Source organism: Phodopus roborovskii, unplaced genomic scaffold, assembly GCF_943737965.1.
Source record: "Phodopus roborovskii unplaced genomic scaffold, PHOROB, whole genome shotgun sequence".
Lineage (NCBI taxonomy): Eukaryota > Metazoa > Chordata > Mammalia > Rodentia > Cricetidae > Phodopus > Phodopus roborovskii.
In genome coordinates, this window is record NW_026126407.1 from 5,462,171 (window position 1) to 5,487,712 (window position 25,542).

General features: G+C 39.2%; 1 protein-coding gene across 1 annotated transcript in view; it reads right to left on the minus strand.

Moving 5' to 3' along the window:
* The window catches only part of Ssh2 (slingshot protein phosphatase 2), a 232,841-nt gene that overhangs the window by 138,418 nt on the left and 68,881 nt on the right, over positions 1–25,542 (minus strand). The window lies entirely within an intron of this gene.

Consider the following 25,542-nt stretch of genomic DNA (forward strand, 5'->3'; position numbering starts at 1 on the left):
ATCAAGGCCTTTTAGATACAGCAGTGATGGCTTACATGTGAACTCACAGAGAGTGTGGCAGCATGCACGGAGTCTGCTGGGGTCCTATTGGAGAAGCAAACATATGACTCCATCCCTAACCCAGAAACTATCTCCAATTTATAGCCACTTGGAAATTAAAAAAAAAAAAAAGATTTTTCTCTATGGGAATCTCACTGGGAAAACAAACTACTTTTACAGTAGATGATCAACACAAAACATACTCAACTGCATCTTTGGAGATTCTTTGTCTTGTACTGTTAAGTTAGGGCATATGATACAGGATAGATGAATAAGAAACACGGAATCAGGACTGAAGAGATGGTTTAGTAGGTAAAGTGCCTTCCCCCAAAGCCTGACAGCATGAGAATGTAGAAAAAAATGACTCCACCAAGTTGTTGCCTAATTTCCTAATGTGTGCTATGGCATGCATTCAAAAGCACACATATATACACAATAAATACACCATGTGATAGTAAAACTATAGTAATTTTAGTGGCACATAAAATAATTGGGTATTAACTTATAAAAACTAAAACTCAATAAATGTTTTGTCAGTTAAGAAAGCAAATTTCACAAAAGGGAAATAAGTTGTTCAAGGAAACTCAGGGTGATGTTACAATTAAAACCACAAGAAAATTCCTGTTGTAGAATATTATTTTAAGGTGTGTTACTTTTGTTTATGTTCTGGAATATTTGTTTAATGATGCAAAGATGTGTTCGATTAAATAAAATTCACCTTCAGTCAGGAGGCTGGGAGTAACTAGCTGACAGGAAGTTGCAGGGAGGAGCCAGGTGGAAGAGGGTTTACAAGGAGGGCTAGGAGAGCATGATGCCTTCTTGGGAGACTGGGAGAGGTGAGCTAAGTAAGTGGCTTGCTATTATTCAGCCTCTCTGGGAAGCAGGATTATACCTCAACCTTTGAATCTTGAGTGGGACAGAGATTTAAATAAGTTTCATTAGTAGTTTTGAAAGAGTCAGTGCCTGAGGGAACTAGCCGCTGCTGGTAGCGGTGGAGTGACAGTTACTGAATAGGATGGCCATAGCTCAAGGCAGCAACAACCAAAAAAGAACAACATACTCCCATCATTTACCTATGCCTGGCCCACATTAGGACCTAGTTATGTTAGTATAATATACAGACCTTCACAGACACAAGGATATTGATGATGGAAAAGAGAGAAAAGATGATAGGATTAATGACAGTATAAAGACTTTTTTCTTTACAATTGCTTCTTGGTTTTAATATTTGTTCTGTCACCACTTTTGCACAATTTTGGAAACATTTACCTCTTCATCATTTACCTATGCATCATTCCACCTCCATTCCTGGGTGTCTATGGCCAACTCTCTCTTTTTAAACTTTTATTCTTCTCTCATACATTACATCCTACAGTTCCCCCTCTCTCCATTCCTTCTAGTCTCTCTCTCCACCTCTACTCCCCAGAAAAACTCCTCCTCTGTCACCCCCTCAAAAAAAGAACAGGTCTCCCAGGGATATTCACCAAACATGGCCCAACAAGATAGAATAAGACTGGGCACAAGCCCTGATATCATGGCTAGTTGTGGCAACCCAGTAGGAGTAAAAGGATCCCATGTCAGGTAAAAGAGTCAGAGACCTCCCCCCCTTCACTCCCACTGTTAGAGTCCCACAATAATACCAAGCTACACAATCATAAGGTATATGCAGAACACCTAGCTCAGACCCATACAGGGTCCACGTTTGTAGCTACAGTTTCTGTGAGGCCCTATGAGCCCTCCTTAGTTAGTTGATTCATGGGAAACTCTTAACGTTTATTCCTATGTTATTCTTAATATTGATTTTAATTCAATCATTGCTATTGTTTCTGCTGAAGAAATAACACTGCAGAGATTCCACTCCTAGAAGGAGGTACAGGGTATCCTAGTGCAGTGCCCTTTGTTGTACAACAGGGTTTAGGATCAGAAGATACAGTCTTTAAGAACCCATAAAAAGAAGGTGTTAAAATGGAAAAGAACTGAATGAACAAATACACAGAACCTGGAAACCTTATAAAAATGAGAATGAAGGGTCCACTGTGGTGGTACATATGCTGTTATGGGTTTATAATGCTAGATATCCTAACATAACAGTTCTAGAGCCAAGAAATTATAGATTATCCATTAACTAGATGTAACAGAGATTTTTTATTTATTAGTTGTCTTTCCCCTTGGCAATAAACTCTCTCTCTCTCTCTCTCTCTCTCTCTCTCTCTCTCTCTCTCTCTCTCTGTGTGTGTGTGTGTGTGTGTGTAGATGTCAGGAAAAAAAAACCACAAGTAGTCTTTCTAAGATGAGAGGGCACTTTGGGACTGCCGATAGTGCTGTGTGTCTGGTATGAAAGCAGGAGGGTAAAGGCAGTGTGGTAGCTGTGCTGATGTCACCATGGCTGGATTTCAAGATTTCTAAGACTGGTGAAATGCATCTGTGTGTAGGGAGTGGGGAGGGGGGTGTTTCAGAGAGGATTAACATGTGGGATGTTGAGCAAATAGGAGAGGGCAAAGATTCACTCAATGTGGGCAAAACCTTCCAAATGACAACTCAATAGAAAAAGGAAGCAAGAGGCAAGCAGCAAACGCTTGCCTACAAGCTCCTTTCTATTTGAGTGATGCATCTATATTTGCTGCCATCTACTGACAACAAATTCCATCTTCTTCAGTCACTCAGTATGGACTCAGTAGGGCTCTCCAGGGGGTTTCCAGGCTTTCAGCAGTGTATTAAAACTGCTAACCTGTCCCACCTGCTGCTTTGAGAACCTGGTCCTTTACTTCTCCAAACCATGTCTGTGCACATGCTTTGTGTGTGTGTGTGTGTGTGTGTGTGTGTGTGTGTGTGTGTAAATTCTGTTGGTTCAATAGCTCTAGAAAACTCTCCTAATACCATACATAGCATTCATAGCATTTGGCTTACTTGTTAGAGAAAGCTTAGACTATTTCATAGAAGCAAAGAAAATGGGAATGAAAACTAGTGGTGTGGGTTATTAACTGCTTTTTAACAAATGAATTCAAGGAATACTTAGCTAAATGTTCACTCAGTCCTATTCACTCAGTACTGTTATACAGCAAAAGGGCTACAAATGAAGATCTAAGCGGCTTCATTCTCATGACTGTTGTCTTAACCTGGATGAATATAAGTCCGGGACCCATTGCTGATGGCCATTGGTGTGCCTAATGTGATCTTTAATACAGCTTGGGCCTCCTCAAAGAGAGTAGTTTCAGGGTTGGTTTCTTGCATAGCAGCCCAGGGCTCTAAAAGTCTAGGTTTGGAGCTAGTAATAGTGTCATTTATGCCATACTTTCTTGATGCACTAAAGAACAGCCTGATTCCTGGGGAGGAGAACTGGATTCCTTTTCTCAGGGAAGAAGCAGCAAAGAATCTGAAGTCATCCTTAAGCACCTCCACCAATTCTGGTGACTAGCTAAAGGAACAAGACAGAAAACAAAAAATCAAGAGCCAAAACAGAAATTCAACTTAACCATACTCCTTTTGTGATGGTTAAAAGATAATCTAAATAAAATTTCTTGCCTAACATTTGAAGCAGTAGGAAATTTTTGTGAGAAAGCCACTATTTCTCAAGGGTTTTTGTAGTTGTTGTTTAGATTATGCATATGAATGCAGGTACTCGTGAAGGCTACAAGGTGTTAGTCCCTGGGAGCTGGAGTCACAGGTGGTTGTGAACTGCCTGATGTGGGAGCTGAGAACCAAACTCAGTTCTTCTGCAAAAGCAGCACTTGCTCTTAACTGTTGAAATCTGTGTAGCCTGAGTATTTTCCTTTGACTACAAACTGGCACACTGATGCAAGCCTATAATCCCAGTGTCTGGAAGGCAGAGGCAAGAGGATCCCAATTCTAGGCTAGCCAATGCTACAATAGAGAGTTCCAGCTCAGTCTGAGCTACATTGTGAGAATCTGTCTAAAAGAGGGAGATGGGAAGGAGGCCGGGATACACCAGTGGTAGAATGCTTGCCTAATATGCCCAATATTGGTACTGCAAAATCAAAGCAACCAAATGAACTGCTTCCTCAGAGACAAGAAAGCTTGATCCAAATTTTGTTAAAACAGCTGTGATTCTGAAAAATAAAATGTCAACAGCTTCTGAAGAGACATAGTCCAGTCAATGCTCAGAGGGAAACCCTGAGTTTCTGTGTGGAGCAAGAGGAATGCTACTCCATTGCTGGTGGGAGTAGAGAATTGTATAGCCACTTTGAAAATCAACATGGCAGTCTCTCAGAAAACTTGGAATCTATCTATCTCAAGACCCAGCTATACCACTCCTAGCATTTACCCAAAGGATAATCCATCTTACCATAAGGACACTTGCTCAACCATGTTCACAGCATCTTTATTCGTAAACTGAAAGCAACCTACATGCCCCTCAGCTGAAGAATGGATAAAGAAAATGTGGTACAATTACACAATGGAGTATTATTCAGCAGTTTAAAAATAACAACATTGAAATTTGCAAGCAAATGGATGAACTAGAGAAAAAAATCATCCTGAGGTAACACAGACCTAGAAAGAAACATGACATGTACTCACTTATAAGTGGTGTTAGCTGTTAAGTAAAGGATTATCTTGCTACAATCCTCAGACCCAGAGAGGCTAAGTAGCAAGGAGGGTTCAAGGGAGAATGCATGAATCTCCCTGGGAAGGGGGAATGGAACAGATATTGAGGGGGGACTGAGGGCAGGTGGGGATGGGGACAGGATGGATCAGGTGGGGGTAGGATGAAAGAAGAGAGCACTGGGAGAGATGACTGGAATTGGGGAACATTTCTGGCAAGGTAGAAACCTAGTGCAATGGAAACCCTCAGGAATCTACAAGGGTGACCTTAGTTAAGTCCTAGTAATACTCTGTAACCAGGCAAGGCTTCCAGTGGAGGAAATGGACACCAACTCAGCCACAAAGTCTTTGATCTGTCCTGTCTGCAAGATGTGCCAAGGTAAAGGGGCTCAGAACTTGTGGGAGTGGCTAACCCAGGGACTGGCTCAGCTTGAGGCCCATGTACTATGAGAGGGAGTCCATGCTTGACACTGCCTGGAGGGCCAGGATAGCCCTGAGATCTTAAAAAAAAAAAAAAAAAAAAAAAGAAGAAGCCAATGAAATGATGCTTAATAATACTCTACTATACTCAAAGATCAAAGCCTAACATAATCGTCATCAGAGAGGCTTCATCCAGCAACTGTGAGGAGCAGATGCAAAGACTCATAGCCAAACATTAGGTAAAACTTGGGGAATCATATGGAAGATGGGGAGGGAGGTGTTGTGGTTCAGCATCTGAGACCACATCTTAATGGGTTGGTACCCCAAAGGGTATTGGCTGAATGAGTTCCCACAACAGGAAGGAAGGGTTGTAGGAGCCACAAGAAAGCCCAAAGAATCAACTAACCAGGGCTCACAGTGGCTAACAGGGACTGAAACGACAATCAGCGAGTCTGCATGTGTCTGACTTAGGCCCTCTGCATTATGCTGTTGTTGTGTTCTTGTGGGACTCTTTAACAGTGGGATTGGGGGCTATCTCTGACCTGCTTTTAGGACCCTTTTCCTACTGGGTTGCCTCATCCAGTTTTAATGAGGGAGGTACCTAGCCTTACTGCTACTTGCTATGACATGTTCAGTTGAATCCCTGGGAGGCATGCCCGTTTTCTGAAGGGAAACAGAGAGGAGTGGGTCTGGGGGAGAGAGGATGTGGGGGGAAAGGGCTGGAAAACTGCAGTCAGGATGCAATATATGAGAGAAGACTAAACAAACAATAAAATGCAACAAGCCAGCCAGACAGTGGTGGCACATGCCTTCATTCCAGCATTCGGGAGGCAGAGGCAGGTGGATCTCTGAGTTCAAGGACAGCTTGGTCTACAGAGTGAGTTCCAGGACAGCCAAGACCACACAGAGAAACCCTGTCTTTAAAAACAAAACAAAACATACTAGAGGAAGTAAATATAGTCCAGAGCATTATAACCAAGAAAAGGTAAAATGAGGCATAGCCTTAGTTAGACTCATTTCACTATATTATGTACTTTATTCCTATTAAATACTAGTCATATACTTAGCTTGTCAATCCATGAGGAATGTTCAACTAAGAGCAGAGAGAGAGCAAGCAGCTGGGTTTGTAAGATAGAACTCTACTTTTGTGCCACTACCTGATTTTCTAAAATTGAAAGGCCTTTCATGACTCTTACCTCAATTTGAAACCCTCTGGGACCAATGCCTTGTAAGTCTGGTCAGACCCTCTTTTTTCAGATGATCAAACTATCTCACAGAAGTGAGATACTTTGTTCAAAGTAAATGAAGAATGAGCATTAGAGTTATTTTTCTGTCTGGGGAGACATTTTTGCCAGAACAAGCTGTTCCTTTTGCATTAAAGGAATGTTCCAGGTAGACTGCAATGACGGTTGATCTAAGACTCTATCCAGACCCTGCTTCCTTTTACTCAAGTGAAATTCTAGACCCCATTCCTTGAATACTCCATACTTGATTCATTTTCTGTACTGTAGCACAAGCTCTCAGTGTGGTTATATGATTTGTCTTTCAGCCAGGACACACTGGTACAGATGAACTAATTGCTAAAATGCTGAAATATGTGTGTGTAATGAATGGTGGCCCCTCTGAATGTTCAAAATCAAACAGGTAAATGTCTGGCACTGCAGGGGACTTCCAGATCCTGTTCCTACTTAGTCAAAATGGCTGATTGTGCCATATAAGTTAAATATTTTGAATATCTTTCCTGCACCAATTTTCACATTTTCTTCTGCTCTCTAAACTCTGTTTATTTTGGTTTTGGTTGGGAGATTTAACCTAGGGCCTCATACATGCTAAGCACATGCTCTATCATTGAGTTAAATCCCCATCTGTCCTCTAAGTTTGATTTTTTAAATTAATACATTTATTTATTTTACATCCAAGATGCATTTTCCTGACTTAAAGCTCTACTACAGAGCTATAGTTCTGAAAACAGCCTGGTATTGGCACAAAAATAGACAGGTAGACCAATGGAATCAAATCGAAAATCCTGATATAAACTATGAACACCTGATTTTCAACAAAACAGCTAAAAGAATACAATGGGAGGAGGAAAGCATCTTCAACAAATGGTGCTGGCACAATTGGATGATGGTGTGTAGAAGACTGCAGATAGACCCATGTCTGTTGCCATGCACAAAACTCAAGTCCAAATGGATCAAAGACCTCAATACCAATCCAGCCACAATGAACCTCTTAGAAGAGAAAGTAGGAGGTACCCTTGAACAAACTGGTATAGGAGACTGCTTCCTGAGAATAACTCCAGGAGCACAGACACTGAAATCAACAATTAATAAATGGGACCTCCCCAAACTTAGAAGCTTCTGTAAGGCAAAGGACACAGTCGACAAGACCAAATGGCAGCCCACAGACTGGGAAAAGATTTTCACCAATCCTACAGCTGACAAAGGGCTGATCTCCAAAATATACAAAGAACTCAAGAAACTAGTCAACAAAACACCAAACAACCCTATTAAAAAATGGGGTACAGAACTGAAGAAAGAATTCTCAATAGAGGAAATAAAAAAGGCTGAAAGACACTTAAGAAAGTGCTCAACATCCTTAGCTATCAGGGAAATGCAAATCAAAACATCTTTGAGATACCATCTTACTCCTGCCAGAATGGCTAAAATTAGAAACACCAATGACAACTTATGCTGGAGAGGATGTGGAAAAAGGGGAACACTCCTCCACTGCTGGTGGGAGTGCAAACTTGTACAGCCATTTTGGAGATCAGTATGGTGGTTCCTCAGGAAAATGGGAATTAGTTTACCACAGGACCCAGCAATTCCCCTCTTAGGCATATACCCAAATGATCCACATCCATGCAACAAAGACATGTGCTCAACTATGTTCATAGCAGCATTATTTGTAATAGCAAGATTCTGGAAGCAACCTAGATGCCCCTCAACTGAAGAATGAATAAAGAAGATGTGGCACATCTACACAATGGAATACTACTTTGCAGAAAAAAAAAATGGAATCTTGAAATTCACAGGCAAGTGGATATTTGAGAAATTGATCCGAAATTTTAATTAAAATTTGTTAAATGTTAAAATGCATTATTATTTTCATGTTTGTATGTATGCATGTGTATGTATGTACATGCACATGCTTATGCATATGCCATGGTATGTGTGTGGAGGTCAAAAAACAATCTTGTGGTGTTAGTTCTCCCAGCCACGTTGGATTCTGGGAAATCAATTTCATGTCACCACACTTATGTGGCAAGTACCTTTATCTGCTGAGCCATCTCACAAGTCCCGATGCAAAACTTTTTTAAATTTAAGACAAGGTATCACTGTGTCCTTGGTTGACCTGGAAAACTCTGGATAGACCAGGCCAGCCTTGAACTCCTAGAGATCCATCTGCTTCTGTCTCCCAACTGATGGGATCAAACATTTGTGCCACCACACCAGCTTGATCCCAAACTTTTAGGTGTAAATGTGTTGCAAAAAAAAAAAAAAAAAAAAAAAAAAAAAAGAAAAAGAAAAAGAAAAAAGAAAAAGAAGTCATAGGAATCCAGAAGAGTTATCACTGTGGGAGCGCTGTTCACAAAACAAGTGGGCTTTGAACACAGTTGTAAAATGTTTGAAGAAAGAGAGAGACTGACATTAGTATTGAGACATGAGAAAAAGGAAAGAATAACAGAAATATAGTTGAGGATGGTAATGCATGGACTAGTGAGTTGAAACCAGAGCTTGCTTTGAGGTACGCTCCAAATGATAAATTTCAGGGACCTGGGTCCTGAATATGATCCACAGATGAGGAACTCAGAGACTTATTTATCATCATCTTAAACAACTGAGTAAAATCATAAATATATCGGCTCAATAGCAATAAGTCTTTAAGGAAAACATTTTTCCCTCCCCAGAAGCAGAGGACACTGGTCAATGTAACCACAGATCTCCAGTAGAGGGCAGACAAGTCAAAGATTACACTGTAGCTACACGCAAGAAAGTAATGTGTTAATAGAAAATGCTAAGAGAAAATATACAATGTTGTTACTTAAAGGCTATCATCAGTACCTTAAATTTTGGGAAGAACCCAAATTAGAAGATAAGTCTTTCATAGAAATCTGTGGTGTAAAATGCTTCTAAAGTTACAAAAATAAATGTGCTTACACAGGGCAGGCATACCAGGCGTGCTAGCAACCCTCATTACAGGCTCTTACTTTTCTCTCCTACCCATCTCAGGCAGGTCCCAAAGGCTATCCAAATAAATGCCTAACTATGTATATATCTGGGCTAGGATTCCAACCTGTGTTTCTCATTTCTTTTTGATCAACTAGGGAAGTGCTTGTTCCTATGGTCTTAAAGTCAGGTGAGGTCAGGTTACTGGAGAGAAATTTTGATGTATTCATTGATTCAGAAGGCTGAAGAGCTATCATATAGGAAGGCTGATGGGAGTCTTCAATCTTACTAACTTAATATTAACACTTAAATAAAATGATGGATAATTTCAATAAACATTTAAAGGCTAAAGCTAGATTTTGCAAAGTATCATAAACTTGTTTTCTTTTTTGATTGCTAAACATGCTCATTAAAGTTATAAGAGCAATGTTATTTAGTAGGTTGACTTTTTGCCATTTGGTGGAAGTCATTCCCTTCATGCTTTTGTGAGTCAGTCTCTCTCTCTCTCTTGCGCTCTCTCTCTCTCTTTCTCTATCTCTATCTCTCTCCTTCCTTCCTTCCTTTCTTTCTTTCCCTTTTCTTTTCTTTTTTTTGAGGCAAAGCTATGTTGTTCAGGCTTTAAACATGCCATTCTCTTGCCTCTAACATATTGATGACTCCCTCCCACCCCTACAAATCAAATAAGAGCCTTTAAGATTAGAGAAGAGTTCTCTCTCTTTTATATAATCCTTTTCTTTTGCAGTCTTCATAAGGTAATTAGAATTCAAATAAATTAAATAAACGTAAGGAGTCTATAACGACACAATCAGATCATTCTAATTATGCCATATTTGCAAGATATTCTTTAATCTAGAGTCCTCTGCCAAACTGAACAGAACTGAAGGGAGAAGGGGGCAAACAAAAAATGTGGAACATGGGTACACCTGACGGGTTGTGTCCTTCTCTATGCAGATTCTAATAGTTGAGAATCACCTTAAAACACCTGTCTACCCACCCTTGTCACTAAAGGCACTCACAGCTCCAATAGATAGTTATAAGCATAAATGCAAAGAACCAGCAACTCCATAAAACCATGCTTCCTGCAAACAGGAAAATGTTAAAAGGGTTCCCCAGACAGTATCCTAGTCAGTAAACACCTCTCCAAGCAACCACAGGAAGTATTTATTGGTGGCTTACTTTCAAGAAAATCCTGACTTTCCTGATAACACCTCAACAACTCATGAAAAGGATAACTAAGCCTCCAGAGTATAAGATAAAACATTACATGATACTAGAGAGGACTAAGAGCTACAAGACTAACTAGCAATTATGTGGCTTTGAAAACTAAACACACACACACACACACACACACACACACACACACACACACACACACAGGTTGTTAGATACCCACACTTAGAATTGAGCTTAGAATTGAGCTCAGGTCTTCTGGAAGAACAGTACACATTCTTGACTGCTGAGACATCGCTCTAGCCCCTGGATTTTGAATTATAAAGAAATATATTGGAAAACTAACTAGGAAAAATGAAAAAAGAAAAAAGCATTGTTACAAGAAGCTTCCCCACCAGCCAAGTCCCAGACCTGCGTCAGCCCCAAATAACACACAGAGATGCAGAGACCCTGATTAGATATAAAACTGCTGGCCTCTTATTAGCATTTCTTATCGGCTAGCTCTGTCTTAAATATTAACCCATTTTTATTAATCTAAGTGTTTCCACATGGTCTTATCTTAACGGAGAGAGGGTCCAGACCTCGTCTCTCAAATCCCTATATCTTGACTCCCCTTTACTACATCTCCAAGAATCCTCCTTGTCTCCTAGTCCCACCTAACTTGCCTTGCCATTTGCCAACAGCGCTTTATTCATTAACCAATACCCTGGTGCACAAAAGGACTTTGCGAACATATCCCCCATGGAGGGATAACTTAATCTAGAGACAGGAGAGAAGCCCTAGTCCCTACTTCACAGGACCTGTCAGATCTACATGACCCCAACTGGATGGCATTCCCCTACATATGGAATTGGGGTGGGTGGATGGGAGGGGAGGGTGTTTAGAGTGCATGTGAGAGGGCAGAGAGGGTAAAAGGGAGGGAAGGATGGAGGGAGGGCTGGGGGGAGGGAGGGAGGGAGAGGGAACTGGGATCGACATGTAAAATAATAAATTAAATTAAAAAAAATGCTTTGAATCCAAAATTTAAGTTGAAGGACAAGTTACTGGGGAAAAGGATTTCTATTTTTGTTTCCACAGAAAATGAAAAGATGTGGATTCCTTCCAGACTAATGTGGTTTGATCACGCCAGACCGTCTGAAATAGAGTACAAGCTGATCCTACATTCAAAACAGCTGGACAAAACAGCCCTACAGACTACAGCCAGGATATCTGAATCTTCTTCAAATTCCCCCAAGACAGCGCCCCTTACCAGCAGGAAGTAGTTTGGAAAGAACGACGCCCAAATTCCCAAATATTGTGTAAAAATGTTTGTTTTCATTTAATTGGACTTTGTTATATAAAATAAAATAAAATAAAAAAATCACATTAAAAAAAAGAGAGAAACATATTTACAGAATGACATCTTCCATCATCTCCTCTTTTCAGTCTAAATAAACAGAAGGGCTTTAACTTTAACATAGTAAAATATATAACAAAATTGTTATTAAATAAGAACTATAGTTAACAATATTTAGCCCATTAAGAACAGTACATATTCTTGACTGCTGAGCCATCTCTCTAGCCCCTGGATTTTGAATTATAAAGAAGTATATTGAGAACTGTCAAACATGAGGGTTTCCAACACCTACATTTTTGTATTCTCATATACCATTTACATTATTGTGTGATATTTTGATTGTGTTCTGACAAATAAAGCTTGCTTGGAGTCAGAGGGTGGGACAACCACTAGCTGACCAAAATTAACCATGGAGAACTATAGAGGTCTGGAGGGCTGGAGACAGAAAGGAGACAGGAAGTAGTAAGCCAGGGCAGAGAGAGAATCTCAGCCCATTTTGGAGGAAGGAACAGGAGAGGTAGGAAGCAGCTGGCTGCTGCTTCATGCTTTTCTGATCTTTCAGGTTCTTACCCTGACATTTGACTCCCAAGTTTTTATTTATAAGATTAATGCATCACTACACATATTTAATTTTATATGTTATTTATAGGTGTTTTGCCTGCATGTATCTGTGTATACCTTGTGCATACAGTCAGTGCCTGTCAAGGCCAGAAGATGTTGGATCTTCTGGAATTGGAGTTACCAAATGTTATAAGGTACCATGTGAGTACTGGGATGTGAATCAGAATCCTCTACAACAGAGGCTAGTGCTTTAATTTAATGACTGAGCTCTTTCTCCAGTCCTACATATATCTATTGGGACTCCAGCCCTACATATATTTAAAATGTTCTCTAAACTCCAGTGAAAATATTTATGCATTAATTTTGAAATCCAGGATTGAGTAAAGAAGATGGGCTGGGGGTTGTTTGATGCTAGGGATTGAACCTGGGGCCTTGTGCATGATTGAGAGTTACTGTATTTCCAAATCACATCCCAAGGATGAGATGATATCTTTTACATAAAATGTATGAATGGCATTGCCTTTAATACTCTATGGCTCAAAGTGGATGCTCATGTCCACAAAATTTAAAGCTGCCTATACCACATACCAACTTTGCAGGCTCTATGCATGTTCTTTAATAGTTACCCTCCAAAGGCTCTCCTAATTTCCAAGCCTCTGCAATGATACTATAACTGCAAATCAGGCTTTTGTTCAACCTGTCCTTGGACTACTTCCTCCTTTGTGTTTAGTGTCTTTATTTTTAGATAGGAACACATACATAAAAAAGACATCATCATTGCCTTGACCATGTAAGAGGAGCTGTCATGGTCAAGGTAAGAATAATGACATACTAAATGAATTTTAAGTACTTGTCATTATAGACTTTGTTCTGCCACATAATATAAAACAAGGAAGTAGAATTTGATCAGAGGTCATAGTACCAAGCAGGTCAGTGCCTGTATGATAAATCAGGAAATACTATTTATCTCTAGCCTGTAGCATATGACTAAATCAGTACAACATAAACTAAATATTTTTATAATCTCATTCTATAGACATTAGTGTTTTTACACATAATAAAATATTTTCCCTTAAAATATTCAGAAAACTTTAATTTAGAAAAATATACACGTGTCAAAGATGAGCTATAATATACATCTTTAAAATTTCATTGGCTCAATATATTTTCTTATTTATGTTACATGTTTATTAGCTATTCTTTCCGTCATTTGTGACAAAATACACAACAGAAACAACCCAGGAGAAGAAAGGTTCATTTTGGTTCACGGTTTCAGAGAGATCTCAGTACAGCATAGTAAGGCAGGCAGGGCAGGCAGAGTGGCTCTGCTATGGTGAAGAGAGCATGAGGTGGAGACTTATACAAGGTAGTAGACAGGAAGCAAAGTTCAAGACAACAACCTAGCACCAGGTGTAACTGTTAAGGTCCTTCCCCCTACTCATCTACTTCTATCAGACAAACCCCACTTCCTAATGATCCCCTGAAGCCTTTGAAACAGTGTAATAAGTGGAGAGCTGTTGTTCAAAATACAAGCCCATGAGGGCCATTTCAGATTCAAACCATAGCACCCATCCATCCAAGGATGGTACAGATTTAGCTCCATGTTGTCCCCCTTGGATTGGTCACTATAACAGGAAGAATGGGATCTAATCAATCTTTCATCAATTCTTAAGGCCCTAAGGCGTTCACCTAGAGTTGACAAAATTTGGTAGGCCTGGTGGAACAGTCCTGTAATCCAAGCTTCTTTGGAGGCTGCAGCCAAAGGATCTCAAACTCAAGGCCTACACAGACTACAGAATGAGTTCAAAGCCAGCCTGAGCAATTTAATGAGACTCTGCATCAAAATTAAACAAATGAATACTTTTCACGTGTGTGGTGTCACACACAACTTTAATTTCAGCACTGGGGAAGCAGAGGCAGGGAGCTGTCTATGAGTTTGAAGCCAGCCAGGTTTACATAGTTACATTATGATGAGACACTGTCTCAAACAAATTAAACATTCCCCCAACCCCCCCCAAAAAAACCACCCCAAACAAAAACCCAACCCCACCACTAACAAAAACAAACTTTAAAAAATGGTTTAGAGATATAGATCAGTGGTAGAGCTCCTGCCAAACATGTATCAGTCCCTAAGACAATCCCTAATACTGAGAAAAGGGGGGGGGATCAAAAGTCATATGACTATGCCCAATTCTCAAGGAAATATAACCCCACGAGTCTGCTGGAGGAGAGCCAGAGACACTAGCAAATATAATGAAATGACTATAATAAGCATAGATAAGAACAGTGCTGTGACTTTAACATTACAGAGACTGAGCAGATTGTATTTAGGTGTGTGTGTGTGTGTGTGTGTGTGTGTGTGTGTGTGTGTGTGTAACAACAATTAAAAAGAGATCAAGTATTTGAGTGAGAGCAAGGGGGCAGGGGATACATTGGAGAAGTTGGAGGGAGTAAAAGGAAGGAGAAAATAATGTAAATATAATTTCAAAAATTAAAAATTATTATGAAAAGGTAGTTTTAGTTGTAAAGAATTGTACTTAAAGATGTAAAGTTCACACAATTAAATACAAGGGGAAGTTTAAAATGTAATGATTATATTTTTAAAAGAAGAGAGAGATGGAGAAAATGGAAGGAAAACAATAAAATGCTGCCAGATATATGGTAACTCACACCTCCCTGCACTTATAGGGGTGAGGTAGGTGAATTATGAGTTCTAGGCCAGCCTGGTCTACATAAGGTGTTCCATGTGAGACCCTGTCTTAACAAAACAAGCAGAAAAAGACAAATACAATAATGCCTTCAGGGTTCTATTTTCTACTCTCTTTTGATCTTACACTCTTTGTATTCTTAGATCATCGACACTAACCATGCCAAGCATCCATCGTCTTAATAAGAGGGTCCAGAAAAAATAAATAAATTTTCACTCCAAAGATCTGTATAAATTTCTTACAATGACACTGATTGGACCTGCTATGAAAGTGTTTGTTCTAGTTTGCTTTCTGTGGCTGTGATAAACACCACAACCAAAATAAATTGAGGAAGAAAGGGTTTATTTCATTTCACAGGTTACAGTTCATTGCCTAGAGAAGCCAAGGCAGGAAGTCAAGGAAGTAACCTGGAGCAGAAACAGTGGAGGAATATTGCTTACTGGCTTCATTTGTCTTTTATGTAGCCCAGACCCACTTGTCTAGAGATAGCATTGCCCAAGGAGGGCCTTTCTACATGAATTTGCCATTAAGAAAGTGATCCTACAGAAAACCCATAGACCAGTCTGATAGGGACAGTTCTTCAATTGAGGTTCCCTCTTCCCTAGGTGTGCCAAGTTGATATCCAAGATTAGCTACCATAGTATCCAAAGAAAATGATAGAGCAGCTTGACATAAGCCTATAATAATATGACCATTCAATGGTAGAAAAAGCAAGTAATATTCAGCATTATCAAAACAGCGTGGAGTAAGGTGAACACAACTTCCCAAAAGAAAAGCTACAGAACATACCAAAAAGTAGCAACTATCCTCCCAAAGACTTGTTTTTTTTTTTTAATTTCAATAACTACCCCCTTTCCCCTCTAACTATAAATGTGAGATAAATTCTTATAAAAATGAACTATGTGATATAAAACTAAAAAAAATGAACTATGTGGTCTTGGCTTTTATATTACAAAGTGCTACTAAAATTAAGTCATATCAGTTGTAAAAACAAATGCTTAGGGGATACCTATGGGTAAATCCTAGGAAAATATTTCCTTAAGTTATTTATAAAAGGCACAAACTTGGGTGCCTTATAAGGCAATTCCCTCTTACAGCAGATTCAATGGATGATTTTTGAGCTACCCAGTGATGATAACATGATTATAAAGTAAGAAGAGTAACTTATGAAAATTACAGACATCACATAGGAGTACCAGGGTCAGAGTGCCAGTCTGATTGTTCCAGGGAAGAGGCAGAAAGTAAAATGGTACCAGGTATCCAATTACTATCTTATGGGGGCAGTGATTTTTCCTTTGTTCATGTCTTACGTGGCAAGAATAGTGCTTGGCACATACTATGTGGGTTATGGAACATGTCCAAGGATTAAGGATTAAGCTCCTTTTCCTATTATAAGTAATATTCAACGGCAATAAAATAAATTTGGATTTCCCATTGTTATTATCCCCAAATCTGGATAAACATATTTCCACAGGAATAAAACACTCAATACAATCCTTTGTATAGCTTTTTGAGGCTAGGCAAGATTAACACTAATCAATGAAAGAAAGAATATAGGTTTTAAAACAAACTGAGTGAATATAGAAAAAGGGGGTGTGGAAGACAAGCAACATAACTAAAATGTAGTTGATAAGTACTGGTATGGCTATGTCAATACTACACTACTTTATCGTGTTGTGATACTGTATGATAAATACTTAAAGAAAATAGGTTTAAAGAAGATAGCTACAGGGCTGGAGAGATAGATCAGCAGTTAAGAGCACTTGTCGCTGAGGACTCGTTTGGTTCCCAGTACTCATGTCAGAGAGTTCATAACTACCCGTGACTCAAATCTAGCTAACCCAGTGCCCTCCATTTGGCACTCTGTCTCTCTCCCTCTCTCTCATCTTCTCTCTCTCTCTCTCACCTTTTATCTGAGGCAGAACACTCTGGTTTATCATTCTACAAAAGCTAGATAGCACCACTTTTTCTCTAGCTGATTTCTTTCTCTCCTAACACGCTCCCCATGTCAGAATAATTCAGTCGAAGCCTTCCCATCTTAATTTGAGGACTATGTAACAGAAAGGGCAGCTACGCAGTTGGGGTTATTACACCGGACAAGATAGGGTTTCTCTGTGTAGCCTTGGCTGTCCTGAAACTCACTCTGTAGACCGGGCTACCCTCAAACTCACAGAGATCCACCTGCCTCTGCCCTCCAAATGCCAGGTTTAAAGGTAGGTGCTACCAGTGCCCTGCTAGTTTTTTTTTTTTTAATGGGATTATTTGTTATTCATGAACGTTCTTACCACAGTATTTGACAAATTAGGTAAGCGAAACTGATTGCAGCAAACCATTCTTTATCTATTTCTTTTTCCATATTATTTTAATTTTATGTGTATGGGGTTTTTGCCTGTTTGTATATTTGGACACCACATGTATGCAGTGCCTAAAGAGGCCAGAGGGTCAGATCTCCTAGAACTGTGAGATGATGTATGGGTGCTGGGAATTGAAACTGGGATCTTCTGGAAGAGCAGCCAGTGCTCTTAATTGCCAAGTCCTCTCTCTAGCTCCTTACCTTTTCTATCTCCAAACGCTATCTGCAAAATTCAACTATATGTATGCTGTTTCTCCATCAACCGATGAGTTTAGATTCCTAAAGTCCAGTAGTCCGTGTGACCTATGGAGTGCTGCTATTCTGTGGGCCACAAGGGGCAGGTGGTTCTGAGAGGACTATGCAAACCCTTCCGGAGATTTCCAGAGTTTGGCAGTACCTAACACTTACTAGAGGTTTACATAGCCAGGGCTTAGTTTGCTGACCTTACTTAAGTTTCATGATAATTCCACAAGGCAGGTATATAATTTCTATTCCCATTCTTAGGATAAAGAAATGTAGACTTAGAGAAAGAAACACAATTATTCAGAGTCACATACTGTTTGCCAGCACTCCATATTGCCTTCTTGTCACCTTCCCTTTCATTAAGAGTTCTGGCCTTTGACAAGTAAGCTAAAGCACACCAAACCCAGTCAGTGATACCAGGCTCATGCAGTCTCTGGCATACATTAATAAATAAGTCTACTGTCCACAGGAAAGCTAGGTGGCTTTAAAAAAATATCCTAGTCTGGAAAGTTTTTAGTGGCTTCTTGCCAGAGAATTATACACCAAGTCTTGATTTTGTCCTGCCTTGCCTTTGTGACTTTACCATGTGTTACTGAATTACATCCCCTCCTTTCTTTGCTCTGGCCTCACTAGCCTTCTTTCTATTCCTTGATTGTGCCAGTTTCTCGACTTTAAAGTTTCCCCTTTCCCATTCTTTCCACCAACTTTTCCCTATTTGATTCAGACTAGCAACTTAAGAGCACAACTTAAAACACCATTTCTCCATGGATTCTTTCTTTAGTAACCTTCAACGCTCATCCTGCTCCAAACTAACTTAGATGCTTCATGCATTCTCATAGGATGGATACTTTCTACTTTGAAGAAATTTAATTTTTTTCTGAATAATTATCTGTTTAATGCCCCTTTCTCTAGTAGTTAAGTTGCAAAGGGAAGCACCATATTTGCAATATACGTCACTATATCCTTAGCAAACCACACAGTTCCTGGCAGACAGGAAGTACTTTATACACATTTGTTAAAAGAACAAATGAGTGAAAGGTAACCAGATACACAAGAAATGGAAGCTAAGATCATGCCCTTAAGACACGGACAAGAAACTGTGAATTCAGCCAGTAAAGGAAGTGCCCAGGCCAGTTTTGCCTCTTCTTTGATATTGTACTGGTGCAGCTGCTCCAGATTAAGTCAGTTTAATTAGTGCAAGGTAGAGTAGTAGAACCAGACCAGTGGAAAACATGACTGGGGAAGGAAATGAAGCAGTGCTGTCTAAAGTATGACTTAATGAGAGATGATGGCCTGGGCATCCACTTTAAACATAACTTTGGATGGTACAATATAAATTTGATTAATGCCCTAGTGAATTTTAATTGATATTTACTTGTTACATAAAGTTCACAACAGGAAGGGCAATAAATTCTCTGAATGCCAGAATTCTTAATACAGTCCAGGTGCCAGGCAATGGTAGTGAATGCCTTTATTCCCAGCACTTGTAAGGCAGAGGCAAGAGAATCTCTGTGAGTTCAAGAACAAGCCTGGTCTACAGAGTGAGTTCCAGGACAGCTACACTACACAGAGAAACCCTATCATGAAAAAAAAAAAAAAAAAAAAAAAAAAAAACTACCAACCAACCAAACAAACAAACAATCCACTCTCAAATATAGTAAGGAAGATAGCAAGTTTGAGGCCAACTGGGTAATGTAGTAAGACCCTGTCTCAAAATAACACTGACCAAAAGGGAATGGGGAACCAGAGATGTAGTTTAGTTGCAGAGCTACCTAGCATGTGCAAGATCTTCTGTTCAGTCCCCAGTATTGAGAGAAACTGAGAAAAAAGACACGACTTCTCTGCAGCTCATTCTTTTCTTTTTTATCTTTAAAAAATTTATTTTTAATATTTTTATTTACATATATGTGTTTAAAATGCATGGTGTGTGTGTGTGTGTGTGTGTGTGTGTGTGTGTGTGTGTGTGTGTGTGTGTGTTCCCTTGCAGACCAGAAAGCGATGTTGGATCCCCTGGAACTGGACTTGAGAAGCCCAGTTTAGGTGCTGAGAAGTGAACCTGTGTCCTCTGCAACAGGACTCATCCCCCTAGGCCATCTCTTTAGCTCATTCTTAAGGTACCTAAAAATAGACCTGGTAAGGGACTGCTAGTTCCAAAACTTAAAAACAACCCCCCCCAGAAAAACCTCCTTGAGAAGGAAAGTCATTACATATACAAAGTTTATAAAGATGCCTCTTATAAAGCAAACTGAACACATCTACAAATATAACCCATATGCTAATCAGTTTCAAGACTTCAGAGTAGTCTGTAGAGATTCAGGATTGAATGGTGGTAAGAGCTTTCTTCTCACTTGTATTAATTTTGGACAAAAATCAGACCTTCCTGACTTCCCACCTTCAGGACTACTAGTAAAATATTCCAATACAGAGCTATCACACTGTTGAATCTGAATTCAGTATTAGAAATCCATCAAGAATAGCCATTGACCTAGTCCAATTGGTAGCATTTCAAGACAAAACATACTCAGCTCCAGTGGTAAAATTCAATCCCAGCGAAAGCTCTTATACCACTCACTCATTATAGATTGAGCTGCAGCTCAAACTCCTCCAAAGGGGCAGCATGTATGACAGCCCCAGTCCTACATGGAGATGCTGCTCACTGAACACATTCATTCCCATACCATTTCTGGGTTCATGGCCTCTAGAGAATAAAGATCCCCCTAGATATTGTGTTGTGTCCCAAGTATGCTGTTTTCTGACTTGGCCAGCCCTATACATCATGAGATTATTTCTAGGAACAATTTGGTCTTTGGGAAGACATCAGTGTACAAATAAGAGGCGGCACTGCAAAAAGGAGGGCCCAGGATATTTCTTTGTCTATAAGGAGTGATTGTGTGGCGTTGCCTGCTTAGCACTGAAGATTCCCAGGTGATATCCTGGTTTTGGTTTATATTTCTGAGTGCATTAGCTTTCTACTTGCTGCACGTGATTATTGGCTGCTTTCATAAAGCCAGCCTCAGCCATTGTTAATGCTCCCCTTTCATTTGTAGGCCATGGGAGTAAGCTCTTGGATTTCAAGGACCAGTAGTTAAGAGGCTGGGAACGGGTGATTTTCTTGCTGATCATATATGGCCCTGAGCTCCAGCAGGTGCTCATGAGTGTGCTTCCTCATGTGGTTAGTGTTGTCCCACTCAGAACTGGGGTTTTATACCTTGTTTAATTGCTAAATCTTGTCCTGAGTGGTTTTTGTTGAGTATCGTATGTTTTAAGCTTTTGAATTACATTAGTAACAGACATGTGCCAATAAATTCAATTCTTTGTATAGGTTTGTGTATATATATGTGTGTGTGTGTGTGTGTGTGTGTGTGTGTGTGTGTGTGTGTATAATTTTAGTCCTTTTAATGTTAATGGCTTCAGTGAATGTTAATAATATCAAAGTTTACTTGACCATTACCAAAACCATCATCACATAACCCTCCATTACTTAAAGTATTCACTACTGTAGTACATTTGCTATATTCTTTTTAAATAATTTAAAGGAAATTTTTAAAAATCAGATTTTTAGGTCTAAACTGTCAGATTACTAAGATCAAACCAATTTATAATCGCTACCAATATATTCATCAAATATGTTTATATGAATGTGACATATGATTATTTCTGAACAGAATTCACACTGACATTAAACATATCTAAACAGTATCATAAACCAGAGTCAGAGAACCTGCCTTACATGTCTACTGAATCTGGCCAGCCTAAGAAGTATTGTGATTTCCTTGGAGGAAAAAGAATTTAGACAGAATCTTCTAGAGCAAAAGGTAATTGGAGATACTATGGAAAAAACAAAAAACAAAACAAAACAAACAACCCCCCAACTCTTTAAGAAGTGTGACAGTTTGAATGAAATCTCATAGGAGTGGCACCATTAGGAGGTGTGACTTTGGTGGAGCGGGTATGCCCTTGTTGGAGGAAGTGTGTCACTGTAGGCGCGGGCTTTGAGGTTTCCTCTGCTCAGGGTACCACCCAGTGTCTCAGCTGACTTCTTGTTGCCTCCAAATATAGCACTCTCAGCTCCAGCACCACATCTGCCTTACACTACCATGTCCCAATTAAATGTTCTTACTTTATGAGAGGTACTGTGGTCATGGTGCCTCTTCACAGCAATTAAAAACCCTAACTAAAGCAAAAAATAATTTAGTTAAACAAGCATTGTACTGCAATCAGGAAGCCATAGCATTGAAACTGAAGGCGCACTTCACTGTTACCTCTCAAAGGCAGAATTTTCTTTCTTACTACATTCTTTCCAAACACCTGGAGATTCTATCCATCACCTAACCCCTCCTAGATAACTTCTTCCAGCAGCATTCTATTGCTTGGCTCCTGTATCAGGCCTTGTGAGTTAAGTTCAAGTAAGGCCAGGAAATGAGATGTTGATCCAAATGGAACTTCCAGTCCTAGTTCGTGCATGCCAGGGCACTTCCTCATGCAAATGTACCTAGTGCAGTCACAACAGACTTGGACTCCTTAAGTGTCTATCATCTGTTGAAATTCATAAAGTATTTATGGCTCCTCTTACTTCCCCTTTAAAGAAGGATCTTAGGAGACTGTTCTTTACAAAGAATTAGTTTATTGTTATTATTGTTATGTTATTAACACATTTTATAATGCATCCTTTGAAAATCTAGTACATTGTCATGGTCTGAATACTGATATGACACAGAGGAAAGTCATAGCCTGCAGTGGATTCCAAACACATATATGACAAGTAGAATAGCATGGTGAATACAGCCTTGAGAATCAGACCTGAAGTCATCCTTAACTGTTTTGAACTAAAATATTACCATGCTGGCAGGGAGGTCTTTCTTGAACATTCTTTATCTAAATGGCTTGATATTTTTAATAACTGTTCCCTGTTTGCATTTTTACAATATCATATTTTATAAGTAGCTATTTACTTTTTATTATCTATCTTCCCCAATGGATGATAAATTCTGTGAGTACAGGTTTAGCTTTGGTCATCACTGGATGCTCATTGCCTACCTTGGTGCCTGATGCAGACAGAATAGTGCAGATAATTGTAGAATAAATGAGCTCAGTCTTTTCATTTTAAAATCAGGATTATATAAGACTATTGGTATAAAATGCAATGTTAGATAACACATAAAATTTTTAGTATGGGGTCAGACATAGGGTCAGTACTCACAAATGTTAGTCTTATTTCAGTTTTAAACACTTCTCAACCAGACCTTGTAAAAGTCAACTTTCTAAATTATTCACTTAGATGAAGAATTACTACTACTTCCCCACTGTGAAGAAAAAATAAAAAGACAGTGTAAGGAGTAGGGTTCTCCAAGCTGGCACAGCTCTCACTGCAGGCAGTAAAGGTACCTGCCACCATCTTTGGTAAACCGCGGCTGACACAGCTATGACTTTCATTTTAGTAATGTTGTTGTTTAACAGATAAAAGATAAACATTTACAGTAAAGACTGATTCATATTAAGAAAACCTCTAAAGCTTTACAGTGTGTTCTAAAATATATGTAGGCTTGGGAGAGAAAAAGAAAAAGATAAAATGGTTTAAAAAATAATAAAAAGACAGAACAGCTGGGTGTGGCGGCACACGCCTTTAATCCCAGCACTCGGGAGACAGAGGCAAGCAGATCTCTGTGATTTCAAAGTTAACCTGGTATGCAGAGTAAATTCCAGGATAAGAGTTACACAGACAAACCCTGTTTCAAAATATAGAAAAGAAACAGAATAATAAAAAGGCCACAGATGGAGAGAATCTGGATTCTGTATGGTATTATATTGTCTTTGTATTGTTTGACTGCTGAGGAAACAACAACTGTTAAAAAAAAAATGATGCTGGATCAATTCAATTTATATATTTTAAAAATGCTTTGACTCCAAAATTTAAGTCTAAGGACAAGTTACTGGGGAAAAGGATTTCTATTTTTGTTTCCACAGAAAATAAAAATTAGCTTCCAGCCTAATGTGGTTTGATCAAGCAAGACCCCCTGAAACAGAGTTGCTGGTGATCTAACGTTCAAAACAGCTTGGACAAAGCAGCCTTGCAGACTACAGCCAGAATTTCTGCATCTTCTTAGGATCCCCCACAACAGTGCCCCCTATCAGCAAGAAGTAGTTTGGAAAGAACGACGCCCTAATTCCCAAATATTGTTTATAAATGTTTATTTTCATTTAAATGGGCTTGGTTGTAAATGGCTAATGACAACAACCAATCTCCTTTTAAAGGTAAAAAGGGGATTATGGTATAGATATGAATACTTTGTTTTGGAATGGATTTTCATTTATTGATACAATTTAAGGTCAATTTTGTGATATCTATATTTCTCTTGTTTAGGTATTGTGTTTATATAGCTCATTTAGGAATGTAATGTATAATTTAGTACAGATTATAGATAGTTACCTATAATAGTCAAAACTTATAGTTAAGTTAGATTTTCTAGATATATAGAGATGTATTTAAGATAAATAGGCATTCTTCAAACCTTTCAAAGACCTACAGAATATGGCATTTAAAATGATTTAGGATTTTCTTGACAGTGAGACATAACTGCTCCTGGCAACACCACCTGCATCAGAAAGGAAGACGGACCTTGAAGAAAGGAGTTATAAAGTTTTCTCCCAATATGGCAAGACTAGCCATTTGGACAAGGTACTGCTCTTGTCTGGACTTTATGCTGTATAAACTGGACATGCAGAACCCATAGAAAAGTAACTACTGATTCAAGATGGACATTGCTACAGAGTTCCTGCTTCATGGAAGAGTATGCCAGACAGTCTGCAGGACACAGAGAAAAGTGACTGACAAACTGCCAATACAAGAAGACAGTTTAAAGTTTCCTACTTTGCTGAAGAGTCTGCTAGACACACCATGGCCTATGGGCTGAAGATGGAACATTACAGAAGAACTTCAGGTGACTGACAAGGCAAGATGTCTCTGTCATTTCTAGAGTTTATATATTATCCTTCTATGGTCTTTGATGGAGTTGAAGACAGATAGTTATGGTTATAGTTTTCCTTAGTTATCTTTAATCCCTTAAAGATAAGTTACATATAGGGCTTTAGACTCACAAAGATAGAATAGATAATAAAATATTTTCTTAAATCTTGCTAAATGTTAATGGACTGAATATTAACTGTGATTCTTATTTGATAACTGTTGTGTGATATATTTTGGTATGTTAAGGTTAAAACCCTTCTTTTTATTTTGACAGAAAAGAGGAGATGATGGGAGATGTCATTCTGTAAATATGTTTCTCATAATGGTTAATGAATAAAGCACTGTTGGCCAATAGGAAAGGAAGATAGGAGGGACTAGAAGACAAGGAGGAAAGAGGAGAGTCAAGATGGAGAGACTGGAGAGAATAGAAGTCCGGGTCCACTCCCCGGTAAGATAAGAACACGTGGAGATTAATAGAAATGGGTTAATACTTAAGACAGAGCTAGTCTATAAGAAACTAGTACCTGGCCAACAGCATTATATCAAACACTGAGTCTCCGTGTGTTAATTGGGGCTGGCGCGGCGGCAGAACAAGATCGGCGGGCAGGCAGAAAAACCCTCTTCCTTACAAGACAGGATACTTCAGAAGACTCACTGAGATTAAGTAGTTGTTAAATTTACAACTGTCTTATCGTATTTGCCTAATCAGGGCATCCTCTGTTTTCTCCAGCTCTTGCCGAATGACTGAAATAGCTTCACTGCAGCACTGAGCCAGCTGGAGAAAGGCTGTACTAGAGTACATGGTGGCAGCATTCAAGATACTTATAGACTAGAGAATTAACCTGGCTATAAATACCCAAGTTATCATCTAATTATCAGTGAAATATCCCATCTTATCCCTGGACACATCAAGATGAACATTAAGCTATCTCAATCTCCCTATGCTTTTGCAGTCAGCCTTCAGATACTCCCAAACCTTATAATCCTTTCCTAGTGAATTTCTGAGACTTGTGATCCTC